Below are 15963 nucleotides of genomic sequence, written 5' to 3'. Positions count from 1 at the left end.
ACTAACACCTACCACTCGCTGCCTTAGAGTCCAGCAACCCTAATCCCAAATCAGAACTATAGAACAAATCCTGCAAAGAGCCCCTATGCCAGATCCCCTCAAAACATTTCAAGTAGCCTGCACTCTAACTTTGCTAGTTATTTTAAGCAGGTGTAATGCGGATATTCCAGATGTGATGTAGATGGTCAAACCATGTTGTTTTAAACAAAACAGAATTGATTTACAATGAAACACAAACTCCTATGTCTTATAAGAGAACAGAATGCTAAATAAGTTAACCTATCCGAAAGCCCAACAGATTATACAAACTTAACGATATTATTCCCAATACTTGCAACAATCCCCACAAATACCCTTTGGCACAAAAAGATAAAACCAACACAGGGTCTTACAGGAGAGATGTCAGAGAGATTGAGTACAAGTATGGACCTGCTTCTTTGGGTTCAGCAGCTTTTTCAATTGCCTGACTGCTTTCAGTCAACAGCCAGACAGCCAAAAACCAAATCAAACCAGAGAAACGCTGAGCTGGGAAACTGGGCCACTCCCCTTTCATTGTTCAAGTGTTCTTTTTAAACTTTTGGAAGCCTTTTGCATGAGGCATAATTTGTTAGCTATAATCAAAATAAAACCCAACAAGTCAGACTTTTCGGAGCCTGTGTCTTTTACAAGATTGTTAAAGGAGCATCATCATCACAGCAAACTGGTTCAAAAAGTAAAAGCTGTGGGATACATGGTAATGTGTTGAATTGGATGCAAAATTGGCTTAGTAACAGAAAACAAATGGGTAATGGTTGATTGCTGCTCTTGTGAATGGAAAGTTGTTTCAAGTGGTGGTCTGCATGGCTCAGTGCTGGGACCTCTGCTGTTTGTTTTATACATTAATGATTTGGACTTGAATGTGGTGGACGAATTTGTGAAATTTACAGGTGACACAAAAATTGGCCGTGCAGTGGATAGTGTGGAGGATAGCTGTAAGCTCCAAATCTATCATAGATGGTGTGGTGGCTTGGGCAGAAAAGTGGCAGATGGAGTTCAGCTCTGATAAGTGTGAGGGAATGCATTTTGGGAAGTCAAGCAGTCAAACAGTAAATGGGAATATAGTGAGAGACCTTGGTGTGCAAGTACACAGGCCCCGAAGATAGATGGGGTTGTAAAGAAGGCACGTGGAATGCTCTTCTTCATGAGAAGAGGAATGGAGTACAAAAGTAGGGATATAATAATGAAACTGTATAAGGAACTGGTGGCTACAACTGGAGTATTGTGTGCAGTCGGGTCCCCACATCACAGGGAGGATGTGTCATTGCTCTGGAGGGAGTGCAGAGGAGATTTACTGGAATGTTGCCAGGGATGGTGAATTGTAGCTATAAGGAGAGGTTGGGGTTATATTCCTTGGAACAGAGGTACCATGATAAAGGAATACTAAATAGTGAGCTACTAATGAAGGAGCAGAATGTCAAAACCTGGTACTTCCAAATAAACCTGTTGAACTATAACCTGGTGTTGTGATTTTTCACGAAATCATGAGAGGGAGAGATGAGAGGAACCTGTTTCCTTTGGCAGAGAGATCAAACACCAGGGATCATTGATTCAAACTAAGCGGCTGTAGAATTAGATGATATGAGAGTAAAAATGTGTTTTATGCAGAGTGGTGGGTATCTGGAATTCGCTGCCTGATCTGGTGGTCAACATTCTTAAAGAGGAGAGACTTAACAAACAATTCGGGTCTTTTTCAATATATAATTTCAGTTACATCACACTGGAAGCTTTTGCTATAAATTCTGTGTCTTACACTCCACAATCATCTGATGAAGGGGCAGTGCTCCGAACACTAGTGCTTCCAAGTAAACCTGTTGGACTATAACCTGGTGTTGTGTGATTTTTAACTTTGATTTGGTGGCGCAGGCAGAGACCCTAAACTCTTTTAAACAAAAATCCTTGGAACTGCACATTGAGTTCTGTAAACTGCAATGCTATGGGCTGTGACAGGAAGGTGGGATGAGGAAGGGCATCTGGGTGTCTTTGGGTTGGCATGGACAAGATGGGCTGAATAGCTCCCTCTGTGCTGTATTATCTTTATGATTCGATAGTTATCATTTGGACCCTGCCAGTCTCTGCAGTGTGAATATGTAAACATATTGACCATGTAATGAATGTTACAGTTTGATAACTACACTCTCACTTCACCAAGCCAGAACTGGCAGGTATAGATCAGTAACTGAACTCACATATCCACTTGCATCAGGTAGTCCCATTCACAGAGCTGGATCTCACTCAATTGGTCTTAGAATTTTAAGAAAAAATGGACAAAGAGCAGATCAGGGCAGGAGTGGAATCAGACCCATGGTTCTGTTTAATTTGCTGGCTTTAAATAAAAATCATAATGATCATTAACTGAATGTTACAGTGATGTTGCCAATCACAGCTGATGTTGATTTACAGGAGGTATCTGTAAGAATATTAGGGCGGTTATGGGAGGGGATTTTAACTTTCCATATTTGTTAAGTATACAAGAAAATTTTCTGATTCAGTATGTGGATGTACCTACTAGAGAAGGTGCAAAACTTGACCTAGTCTTAGAAATAAGGCAGGGCAGGTGACTGAGGTGTCAGTGGGGGAGCACCTTGGGGCCAGCAACCATAATTCTATTAGATTCTGGTGCTGGAAGAGCACAGCAGTTCAGGCAGCATCCAAAGTGCAGCGAAATCGACGTTTCGGGCAAAAGCCCTTCATCAGGAATAAAGGCAGTGAGCCTGAAGCGTGGAAAGATAAGCAAGAGGAGGGTGGGGGTGGGGAGAAAGTAGCAGAGAGTACAATGGGTGAGTGGGGAAGGGGATGAAGGTGATAGGTCAGGGTGGAGAGGATAGGTGGAAAAGGAGACAGGCAGGTAGGACAAGACTGGACAAGTCATGGGGACAGTGCTGAGCTGGAAGTTTGGAACTAGGGTGAGGTGGAGGAAGGGGAAATGAGGAAACTGTTGAAGTCCACATTGATGCCCTGGGGTTGAATTGTTCCGAGGCGGAAGATGAGGCATTCTTCCTCCAGGCGTCTGGTGGTGAGGGAGCGGCGGTGAAGGAGGCCCAGGACCTCTATGTCCTCGGCAGAGTGGGAGGAGGAGTTGAAATGTTGGGCCACTGGACAGTGTGGTTGATTGGTGCGGGTGTCCCGGAGATGTTCCCTAAAGCGCTCTGCAAGGAGGCGCCCAGTCTCCCCAATTTAGAGGAGACCACATCAGGAGCAATGGATACAATAAATGATATTAGTGGATGCGCAGGTAAAACTTTGATGGATGTGGAAGGCTCCTTTAGGGCCTTGGATAGATGTGAGGGAGGTGGTGTGGGCACAGGTTTTACAGTTCCTGCGGTGGCAGGGGAAGGTGCCAGGATGGGAGGGTGGGTTGTAGGGGGGCGTGGACCTGACCAGGTAGTCATGGAGGGAACAGTCTTTGCAGAAGGTGGAAAGGGGTGGGGAGGGAAATATATCCCTGGTGGTGGGGTCTTTTTGGAGGTGGTAGAAATGTCGGTGGAAGATTTGGTTTATGCAAAGGTTTGTAGGGTGGAAGGTGAGCACCAGGGGCATTCTGTCCTTGTCACGGTTGGAGGGGTGGGGCCTGAGGGCTGAGGTGCGGGATGTGGACGAGATGCGTTGGAGGGCGTCTTTAACCACGTGGGAAGGAAAATTGCAGTCTCTAAAGAAGGAGGCCTTCTGGTGTGTTCTATAGTGGAACTGGTCCTCCTGGGAGCAGATATGGCAGAGGCGGAGGAATTGGGAATACGGAATGGCATTTTTGCAAGAGGTAGGGTGGGAAGAGCTGTAATCCAGGTAGCTGTGGGAGTCGGTGGGTTTGTAAAAAATGTCAGTGTCAAGTCGGTCGTCATTAATGGAGATGGAGAGGTCCAGGAAGGGGAGGGAGGTATCAGAGATGGTCTAGGTAAATTTAAAGTCAGGGTGGAATGTGTTGGTGAAGTTGATGAATTGCTCAACCTCCTCGCGGGAGCACGAGGTGGTGCCAATGGAGTCATCAATGTAGCGGAGGAAGAGGTGGGTAGTGGTGCCGGTGTAATTACAGAAGATCAACTGTGCTACGTAGCCAACAAAGACACAGGCATAGCTGGGGGCCATACGTGTGCCCATGGCTACCCCTTTGGTCTGGAGAAAGTGGGAGGACTCAAAGGAGAAATTGTTAAGGGTGAGAACCAGTTCGGCCAAATGAATGAGTGTGTCGGTGGAAGGGTACTGTTGGGGACGTCTAGAGAGGAAAAAAGCGGAGAGCTTGGAGGTCCTGGTCATGGCAGAACAAGGTGTAGAGGGATTGGATATCCATGGTGAAGATGAGGCGTTGGGGGCCGGGGAAACGGAAGTCTTGGAGTTGGTGGAGGACATGGGTGGTGTCTTGAATGTATGTGGGGAGTTCCTGGACTAGGGGGGATAGAACAGTGTCGAGGTAGGCCGAGATGAGTTCAGTGGGGCAGGAGCATGCTGAAACAATGGGTCGGCCAGGGTGGTCAGGCTTGTGGATCTTGGGAAAGAGGTAGAACTGGGCAATGCGGGGTTCCTGGACTATGAGGTTGGAAACTGTGGCTGGGGGGGGGGGGGCGGGTGGGCGGATATCTCCTGAGGTGATGAGGTCTGGTCTGGGAGATGATAGTTTGGTGATGGGGTGTGGGGTCATGGTCGAGGGGGCAGTAGGAAGAGGTGTCCTCGAGTTGGCGTTTGGCTTCAGCGGTGTAGAGATCAGTGCGCCAGACTACCACTGCGCCCCCTTTATCCGCTGGCTTGATGGTGAGGTTGGGATTGGAGCAGAGGGATTGGAGGGCTGCACGTTGAGGGTGAAAGGTTGGAGTGAGGGAGGGGGTTAGACAGGTTGAGGTGGTTAATGTCCTGGCGGCAGTTGGAAATGAAGAGGTCGAGGGCAGGTAATAGGCCAGTGCGGGGTGTCCAGGTGGATGCAGTGTGTTGGAGGTGGGTGAAGGGGTCCTTATAAGGTGGGCGGGAGTCCTGATTGTGAAAGTAAGCTCGGAGGCGGAGGCGACGGAAGAATTGTTCGACGTCACGGCGTGTATTAAATTCATTGATGCGTGGACGGCGGGGGGTGAAGGTGAGTCCTTTGCTGAGGACTGATCATTCGTCCTCAGTGAGGGAGAGATCTGGAGGGATGGTGAAAACTCAGCAGGGTTGGGAGCTGGGATCTCGTGTGGGTGTGGAGCTGGGAGTGGGGGCAGAACCTGTAACTGGAGTGGGTGTGACGATGGGGGAAATGGGGGTGGAGTCATGAGCAGGGTAGTGTTCCACTCGGGGTTCTGGGGAGTGGGGGGGTGGGGATAGTGACAGTGGGGTCTGTGGGGGGCGTGTCAGCAGAATGCAGGTGAGTGGTGCTGGTGGGGGCAGAAGTGGTGGTGACCACAGCAGTCGGGGTGGCGGAAGTCACTGAGTGTGTGGCATCAGTGATGATGTGAGGGGCGGAAGTGATGTCACGTATGATGCATGAGGAATTGTGAGGGCGGAAGTGGTTGTGGGAGTGGCCATGATGAGGGTGGAAGTGACGTCATCAATCAGCGTGGTGGTGGTAGCTGCATCAGCCGCATGACTAATGGTGTCTGAGTCGTTTCCGAGGCCAGGGGAATCTTCTGGAATGTTTGAGGAGTGCTGGTTATGAAGGTGGGTAGATAGAAGTTTGTTGTACTTACAGTTTTTGATGTTTGAGATGGAATTGAAATACTGTTTGTTGAGAGTATGAATTCTCCTGAGAATGTAGTACAGAGTGGGTCCTTTGCAATTCTGAGTGAGTGTGGCCCTCATCTGAGGCAGGGCTGATTGTAGAGAGGTTAGGTGCCGGCGCATTTCTACAAGCGTGGAGCGGACGATCTTGAAGGAGAACTGTTGCTGGTGTTTTTGAATCTGTAGTCTGTACTGATTGTCCTGTTCGGGTCCGAATTCTGCTGGTTTAAAGGTGGTCTGGAGTCAGTGTGGGATGAGTTGGTTCTGGAGGCAGGCACTGAGGAAGCAAATGTGGCAGTGGTACTGAGTTTGTTTCACGACATGGTTGAAGAGCTTCAGGGCAGAGGAAATTACCTGGGAGTTGCAGTGGGAGAGGGACTCTCCCCACCCCTTTCCACCTTCCGCAAAGACCGTTCCCTCCGTGATTACCTGGTCCGGTCCACGCCCCCCTACAACCCACCCTCCCATCCTGGCACCTTCCTCTGCCACCGCAGGAACTGTAAAACCTGTGCCCACATCTCCTCCCTCACCTCTATCCAAGGCCCTAAAGGAGCCTTCCACATCCATCAAAGTTTTACCTGCACATCCACTAATATCATTTATTGTATCCGTTGCTTCCGATGCAGTCTCCTCTACATTGGGGAGACTGGGCGCCTCCTTGCAGAGCGCTTTAGGGAACATCTCCGGGACACCCGCACCAATCAACCACACCGTCCTGTGGCGCAACATTTCAGCTCCCCCTCTCACTCTGCCGAGGACATGGAGGTCCTGGGCCTCCTTCACCGCCGCTCCCTCACCACCAGACGCCTGGAGGAAGAACGCCTCATCTTCCGCCTCGGAACACTTCAACTCCAGGGCATCAATGTGGACTTCAACAGTTTCCTCATTTCCCTTTCCCCACCTCACCCTAGTTCCAAACTTCCAGCTCAGCACTGTCCCCATGACTTGTCTAGATTTGTCCTACCTGCCTGTCTCCTTTTCCACCTATCCACTCCACCCTCTCCTCCCTGACCTATCACCTTCATCCCCTCCCCCACTCACCCATTGTACTCTATGCTACTTTCTCCCCACCCCCACCCTCCTCTAGCCTCTCTCTCCACGCTTCAGGCTCACTGCCTTTATTCCTGATGTAGGGCTTTTGCCCGAAACGTCGATTTTGCTGCACTTTGGACGCTGCCTGAACTGCTGTGCTTTTCCAGCACCACTAATCCAGAATCTGGTTTCCAGCATCTGCAGTCATTGTTTTAACCCCATAATTCTATTGGATTTAAAATAGTGATGGAAAAGGATAGACCACATCTGAAAGTTGAAGTTCCAATTGGAAAAAAGCCAGTTTTGACAGTATTAGACAAGAACTTTCAAAAGCTGATTTGGGGGCATATGTTCGCAAATAAAGGGAAGCCTTCAGAAATGATATAATGAGAATGCAGAGAAAGTATATTCCTGTTAAGGTGAAAGAAAAGGCTGGTAGGTGTAGGGAATGCTGGATGACTAAAGAAATTGAGGGTTTGGTTAATAAAAAGAAGGAAGCATATGTCAGGTATAGCCAGAATAGATCGAGTGAATTCTTAGAAGAGTATAAAGGCAGCAGGCGTATACTTGAGAGAAATCAGGAGGGCAAAAATCAGGAGGGGACATGAGATGGCTTTGGCAAAAAGAATTAAGGAGAATCCAAAGGGTTTTTTACAAATACATTAAGGACAAAAGCGTAACTAGGGAGAGAATAAGGCCCCCCAAAGATCAGCTAGGCACCCTTGTGTGGAGCCGCAGAAAATGGGGGATACACTAAATGAGTATTTTGCACCAGTATTTACTGTGGAAAAGGATATGGAAGATATAGACTGTAGGGAAATAGATGGTGACACCTCGAAAAATGTCCATATTACAGAGGAGGAAGTGCTGGATGCCTTGAAATGGGTAAAAGTGGATACATCCCAAGGACGTGATCAGGTGTACCCTAGAACTCTGTGGGAAACTAGGGAAGTGATAGCTGGGCCTCTTGCTGAGATATTTGTGTCATCAGTAGTCACAGGCTGGAAGACTGGAGTTTGGCTGTCGTGGTGCCACTGTTTAAGAAGGGTGGTAAGGACAAGCCAGGGAACTATAGACCAGTGAGCCTGACGTTGGTGGTGGGCAAGTTGTTGGAAGGAATCCTACGAGACAGGATGTACATGTGTTTGGAAAGCAAGGATTGATTAGGGATAGACAACATTTTTTGTGCGTGGCAAATCATGTCTGACAAAACCTGATTGAGTTTTTTGAAGAAGTACCAAAGAGGATTGATGAGGGCAGAGTGGTAGATGTGATCGATATGGACTTCAGTCAGGCGTTTGTCAAGGTTCCCCATGAGGGACTGGTTAGCAAGATTAGATCTCATGGAATACAGGGAGAACTAGCTACTTGGATACAGAACTGGCTCAAAGGTAGAAGACAGAGGGTGGTGGCGGAGGGTTGTTTTTCAGAATGGAGGTCTGTGACCAGTGGAGTACCACAAGGATCAGTGCTGGGTCCTCTACATTTGATCATTTATATGAATGATTTGGATGCAAGCATAAGAGGTACTGTTGGTAAGTTTGCAGATGACAACAAAGTTGGAGGTGTAGTGGACAGCAAAGAGGGTTACCTCAGATTCCAACAGGATCTTGATCAGATCAGCCAATGGGCTGAGAAATAGCAGATGGAGTTTAATCAGATAAATGCGATCTGTTGCATTTTGGGTAAGCAAATCTTCGCAGGACTTGTACACTTAATGATAAGGTCCTAGGGAGTGTTGCAGAACAAAGAGGCCTTGGAGTGCAGGTTCATAGCTCCTTGAAAGTAGAGTCACAGGTAGATAGGATAGTGAAGAATACATTTGGTATGCTTTCCTTTATCGGTCACTGTATTGAGTACAGGAGTTGGGAGGTCACTTTGCAGCTGTATAGGACATTGGTTAGGCTACTGTTGGAATATTGCGTATAATTCTGGTCTCCTTCCTATCGGAAAGATGTTGTGAAACTTGAAAGGGTTCAGAAAAGATTTACAAGGATGTTGCCAGGGTGAGAGGATTTAAGCTATTGGGAGAGGCTTATCAGGCAGGGGCTGTTTTCCCTGGAGTGTCGGAAGCTGAGGGGTGACCTCATAGAGGTTTCCAAAATTTTGAGGGGCATGGATAGGATAAATAGACAAAGTCCTTTTCCTGGGGTGGGGGAGTCCAAAACTAGAGGGTATAGGTTTAGGATGAGAGAGGAAAGATATAAAAGAGACTTAAGGGGCAACTTTTTCACACAGTGGGTGATACATATATGGAATGAGCTGCCAGAGGAAGTGGTGGAGACAGGTATAATTGCAACATTTAAGAGGCATTTGGATGGGTATATGAATGGGAAGAGTTTGGAGGGATATGGGCCGGGTGCTGGCAGGTGGGCCTAGATTGGGTTGGGATATCTGGTCAGCATGGACGGGTTGGACCGAAGGGTCTGTTTCCATGCTGTAAATCTCTGACTCTGTGACTGTATGAGGTACAGATGATAACCACTGATGATATATTCACAGAGCTGCATGCTCCAATAATGGGCTCACACATTCACATTACAGAAATTGATGTACATTTTGATAAAGGCATTTGGACATTTCCAAACCAGAAACTTACAGCTACATGTTCATATCAACATTCTCTCTCACAAACAGCAGAAACACACAGGGATAGGTTGGGAAATACACATACACGTTCGCATAGTGGTCCATATTGATGACTATATTTGGGTGTTCACAAAGCAAAGACAGATTGATAACAGCACCATATTCACAGAACATAATCTGACAGGTAGAGATTAATAACTATATTTCTATAAGCAGATAGTTGAAACTGACAGGTTTTTAAATTGATAACCTCATTCACATATTCATAACACAGATACACCAAGGAATGATTTATATACACACTCCAAGCAGAAACTGACTGGTACAGATTGATAACTAAACTCACATGTTGAAATAACATGAGCTGAATGGTGCAGACCTATAGCAACACTCTTGTTCTCATAGCTCATACTGCCAGACATTGGTTGAGATGTACTCTCTCATTCACATAGCAAAAACTGGCAGGTATAATTTGATTACTTCCTCAGATATATGGAGGAAACACTGACAGGGACAGATTACACTCTTCTCATCAAACAACAGAAAACCACATGTTCAAACTGATAACAACACTTCCACTTTCACATAACATAAACTCCCAGATTCAGTTTCATAAGTACACTCCATTTTACATGGAATCTGACAGGTAGAGATTAAAAATTCTATCTCTATATGACTCACATATTGACTTGGCAGAAACAGATAGGCATAGATTCAAACCTGTGGTCTCATACTCAGATTGACAAAACTGACTGGTATACTTCAGTATAGGCAGAGAAAAATTTCTGACAAGTATAATTTGATAAAGATATACATACGGCAGAATGTATTGATCACAACACTGTCTCACCGAGCAGAAACTGATGGAAAAATATTGATAAATACACTCATATATTCACATTGCAGAGACTGACAGGAAGAGTTGCTTCTGAATTTCTCATTCACACAGCGGAATTAGGTATGGATAGATTGACAATTTCACACACATATTCAGCCAGAAAAACTGACAGGTATGGATTGGTAACTACATTTCCAGATGCACATACATTCTGACAAACTAAACTCTCAGAAAAACTCAAAGCAGAATCTGACAGATACAAAATGATAAATGCATTTCCACATTCATGAAACCAAAAACTGACAGTTACTGATTGATAATTAAACACTCATTCAGAGAACAGAAACTATTGAGGAAAGATTGATCAATTCACTTTCACATTGTAATGACTGACAGCAATAGATTGATAAGTACACCCACAGACACAGAGCATAAACTGATAGGTACAAGTTAATAACTACATGCATGTATGCACGTAGCAGAAAGTGACATAGACAGATTGGTAACTACAGTCACACATTCTCATTGCAACAACTGACAGCGACAACATTGATTAACAACCACTTGTTCACATGACAAAATTGACAGGTAGGGACTGAAAATGACAGCCACATTCACACAGCAGAATCTGACAGGCACATATTGATAACTGTATTCTCACATTCACATTGACTGAAACTGACAGGTATATGTTGATAAATGCATTCACCTATTAACAAACCAGAAACTGACTGGTGCAGGTTATTCCTGACACTCTCACGTAGAGTAGAAACTGACAAGGATAGGCTGGTCAATGAACTCACACATTGACATTGTAGAGACTGACAAATACATATTTAGAACTGTATTTTGACATTTACAAGTAGAGGTGGATAACTCTAAGCAAATATTCATACAGAAGAAACTGACAGGTACAAATTGATAGCTACATTTCCATATCCACGAAACAGAGATTGACTGAAACAAATTGAGAAATACATTCTCATTGTAGAAATGGACAGTGCTCTCAGCTACAGGGTTATGGGGTGGGTGCAGGAAGATGGGATTACCATGGCCATCTAGTGTCTTTGTGTTGGAATGGACAAGATAGGCCAAATGGCACCTTTATGTACAATTTCAGTGCAATGGATCGATAGTTCTATATCAATCTGTCCCTGTGAATCACTGCTATGTGAAGACATAAGTAATTTCAGAAAGCCTTAGAGGGACAAAATGTGAGAGTGTGTTTGTCATTCATAAAGTAGGAATTGACCTGCATAGTTCAATAATGAATCTGATATTCACAGCCCCACTTGCACTGGATAGCCCCATTTATGGAGCTGCACAGTTATTGGGGAGCTTCTGGACCTCACTCAATTGGTATTGAATTAACAAAAAGAAAAATCACCAGACATGGAGCAAGAGTAGAGTCAGACATGTCTGTCTGTTTGGATTCCTGTCTTTAAATACAACATCCTAATGATTATTAACAGAACGTTCCGTTGATCAGTTAAAGATGGTCAAACTTGGTTGATGGTGATTTACAGGAGATTTTCCTTCTGTTTTCCTCTAGGGAAATACTTGAAGGACCAAGACAATGTAATTTTCCCTCTGTACAGAGCCAAGGGTGACCAGTTCCTTCTAACAAACAGCAGGTATGTTACTACTGTCAGAGTGAAGAATATAATTTCCACAGTCAGAGCGGATTGGGTCAGCTACATGTTGAGCTCAACTTGAGAGAGAGAAACAACAAAGAAAATGTAAGTTTGTTTTTTTCTCACAATTCACAATGCACATGTGTCCAGTTTGAACAAATATCACTGTTCACAGCTCATTGACATTTGCACAATATTTAAACTGCAAAGTCTGAACTCTTGTCCAAAATAAACTCTCGCGCGCTCTCTCTCTGTACAAATGTACTCACTGTGGAAGAGCTGACAGGTACAGATGATGATTACACTCACACATTCAGATGGCAGAAACTGGCAGGGACAGATTGTGAGAGAGTAATAATCATTCACCTCGCAAAAGCTTACAGGGACAGATCGATAATCGCACTCCCGTTTTACACAGCCGATAACAAAAAATAAACTAACCCTTAACCAACCTGAAATTCTGAACAACACTATCATTCACAGTGTAATCAGGGAATCGCAGTGATAAAACAAATAACAAAAGAGATTATCACAATTAATATTCACACAAGTACCATGTTCAAAATATCCTTAAATAACAGTAACCAGTTCAAAGTGAGTACAAATGACTTGTCACCGAATAATTTTCAGAGAAAATCCACATAGCAAAGTTTATAATAAAAAAAATCCTGCTGGAAACTGAAATGCATGGAATAATATCTATTCTAATGTAGTGCAAAGTAAGATATCAGGAACTTAAGTATTGGCAGGAGGCTGATTACACCAATTGAGGGGCCGAACAGGTAGAGTAAAATTATTGTAGTTAACAGGGAGCAAAAGGCGTGGATCACAGTAAATCAGTTCTCTTTAGTCATTGGGGTAATCAGAGTAAAAGTGACAATGACACACACACTGGCAGCTCTTCTGAGGAATGCAAGAATAGTTTAAGATTAGACTACTGGAGATTTGAAGCAGAATTGTGGAAAAGATAATTGAAGGGTGTTGACAGAGTAGATGCTGGTAGAATGTCCTTCATAGAGTCATAGAGATGTACAGCATGGGAAAAGACCCTTCACTCCAACTCATCCATGCCAACCAGTCATTCCAACCCAATCTTCTCCCATCTGCCACACCGGGTCCATATCCTGTTCATCTACCCATCCAAATGCCTTTTAAATGTTGCAATTCTACTCACCTCCACACTTCATCTGGCATCTCATTCCATACATGTACCACCCACTGTATGAAAAAGTTGCCCCTTAGGTCTCTTTTATATCTTTTCCCTCTCACCCTAAACCTATGCCCTCTAGTTCTGGACTCCCCCACCCCAGGGAAAAAAAATTGTCTATTCATCATATTCATGCCCCTCATAATTTTGTAAACCTGTATAAGATCACTCCTCCACCTCCTCTCCAGGGAAAACAGCCTGTTCAGCCTCTCCCCATAGCTCAAATCCTCCAACCCTGGCAACAACCTTGTAAATATTTTCTGAGCCCTTTCAAGTTTCACAATATCCTTCTAATAGGAAGGAGACCAAAATTATATGCAGTAGTGAAACACCACCGATGAAATGGAAGTTTCTATCTATTCAATCTATATTCTAAATGCATTCTACCCAGTTTCAATCAATTTGAATGAATCCTCATCCGATATTATACACTGCATTAAATCTGAACATGGAACGGTACAGCAAACAAATGGGTCCTTCAGCCCACGATGTTGTGCAGAACATGCCGCTAAATGAAATTAATCCCTTCTGTCTACCATCCATTTCTTGCATATTCATTTACTTAGCTAAAAGTCCTTTCAATACCCTTATCATATCTGCCTCCATCTCCACCCCTGGCAGTGCGTTCCACTCCTCCCACTCTCTATGCTTAAAAGAAACTACCCTGTATGTCTCCTTTGAACTTTCCCCTTCTCACCTTATATGCATGCCTCTTAGCTTTAAACATTTCAATTCCTGGAAAAAGATTCTGAGCATTAACCTTAACCATGCATCTCAATTTTTAGAGACTTGTGGATATAAGTCCACTACACTGGACAAACAGGCAGAAAACTAGCCACCAGGATACATGTACATCAACTAGCCACAAAATTACATGATTGACTCTCACTAGTATCCTTACATACAGTTGAGATAGGACACCACTTTGACTGCGACAACACATCCATCCTCGGACAAGCCAAACACAATTACGAATGAAAATTCCTAGCAGCCTGGCATTCCAACCGGAACTCCATCAACAAACACATTGACTTGGATCCCATTTACCACCCCATAAGAAAAACAACAGGAAATGACATCACCACAGGAAACTACAGAAACGTGACTCAGGAATGGACAGGACTGGCAGTTTAATGTTCCAGGATACAAATACTACAAGAAGGACAGAAAGGGAGGCGAGAGAGGAGGGATAGTGGCATTTTTGATAAGGGATAGCATTACAGCTGTACTTAGGGAGGATATTCCCGGAAATACATCCGGGGAAGTTATTTGGGTGGAACTGAGAAATAAGAAAGGGTTGATCACCTTATTGGGATTGTATAAAGACCCCCTAATAGTCAGAGAGAAATTGAGAAACAAGCTTGTAAGGAGATCTCAGCTATCTGTAAGAATAATAGGTTATGGTAGGGGTTTTTAACTTTCCAAACATAGACTGGGACTGCCATAGTGTTAAGGGTTTAGATGGAGAGGAATTTAAGTGTGCACGAGAAACATTTCTGATTCAGTATGTGGATGTACCTACTAGAGCCGTTAAAAAGTGAAGACCGTTCTTGAATCTGACAACCCAAAGGCTCTTTTAAGAGCCACTCAGAGTCTGTGAGAAGAGCTGAGCTCTGTCAGATTACTTATTTTCTTTTTAATGTGGAGAGCCCCGGCCTTTGTACCTGACATCGAGGAATTGCCATTTCCTTTTTATTGGATACTGTTACTGTCTGTGGGAGCAGAGGAAGAATATTACATAAAATATGATTGTAATAGTGTTTGAGGCAACCTCTTTCTTGAGGTTGTGTGGACCAACTGTAGGAATGTGATACTGTTTTAAAAGAACATACAACTGGGGTCTTGGTAAAAAACATTAGAAATAGCGCCGGTTTCCTCTTTCCAACAGGTAGTTGGGGAGTTGGTTATTGAACTGTGTAAGCATCCTGGTGGTTGAGTATTCCCATTCATGGAACTGGTCAGTTGTTGCTCAGTTTCTGGATCTCACTCAATTGTTATCAAGTTAAAAATCACACAACACCAGGTTATAGTCCAACGGTTTTTTTGGAAGCTCCTGATGTGTGATGTTTAACATTGTCCACCCCAGTCCAACACTAGCATCTCCAAATCAATTGGTATCGAATCACATGAAAAACAAACAATCCCCAGACAGAGAGCAGCTCAGGGCAACAATGGAATCAGATCCGTGATTCTGGTTAAATTGTTGGCTTTAAAGAAAATGACAAAACACATCCTAATGAAGGTGCAATGAATGTGACAATGATCAGTTCAATATTGCCAGACTAGCCTCATGTTGATTTACAGGTGGTGTCTGTCTCTGTCTTCCTCCAGAAAAACACCTGAGGGACTAAGACGCTGTAATACTTCCTCAGTTCAAAGTAAAGAGTGACCAGCTGCCTCTAACAAATGGAAGGTATGTAGTCTATTGACATTTACACACCAGTGATGAAGATAGATAAACTGAATTCTCATCCAAAATAGACATTCAGGAGCAGCATTAAAATCTGCAATTATTAAGGGCATTTTCAAAGTTACAATGAAGATAGGCTAATAGGCCACATTGTGCATCGTTTCAACAACCATCTTTGAAGGAGGGGTTAAGTACAGAGATGGAAGGAAACTGTGCTCACCGACAAGGCAAGAGTTACCGAAGAGTCGTCAAGTCATAGAGATGTATAGTGTGGAAACAGACCCTTCGTTCCAACTTGTCCATGCCGACCAGATATCCTAACCTAATCTGGTCCCATTTGCCATCACTTAGCCCATCTCTCTCTAAACCCTTCCTGTTGATATTGTTAAAGTGCAGATTTGAGACAGCCCAGGGAATCCCTAGTGGACTCAGACCTATAAGCCTCTCTTGGTTAGTCCTGGAGATCATACTCTTTGGTAGTCTGGAATAAAAACCTCTTCCAAACAGTTTAATGTAATTTTAGCCTTCCCCTTTATTT

The 15963-nt window shown here is 44.2% G+C and overlaps 1 long non-coding RNA gene across 2 annotated transcripts in view; it reads left to right on the top strand.

Moving 5' to 3' along the window:
- LOC140470839 (uncharacterized) overlaps positions 1 to 15963 on the top strand; it is a 38516-nt gene that overhangs the window by 3357 nt on the left and 19196 nt on the right. For both annotated transcript variants that reach the window (XR_011956739.1, XR_011956740.1), the window contains exons 2-3: positions 11727 to 11808; positions 15347 to 15428. This is a non-coding gene — a long non-coding RNA (uncharacterized lncRNA). The remainder of the gene's footprint in view (positions 1 to 11726; positions 11809 to 15346; positions 15429 to 15963) is intronic.

Source organism: Chiloscyllium punctatum, chromosome 52 (assembly GCF_047496795.1).
Source record: "Chiloscyllium punctatum isolate Juve2018m chromosome 52, sChiPun1.3, whole genome shotgun sequence".
In the NCBI taxonomy this organism is placed as follows: domain Eukaryota; kingdom Metazoa; phylum Chordata; class Chondrichthyes; order Orectolobiformes; family Hemiscylliidae; genus Chiloscyllium; species Chiloscyllium punctatum.
The sequence above is the reverse complement of the archived record's forward strand: the minus strand, read 5'-3'. Positions and strand labels throughout refer to the sequence as shown.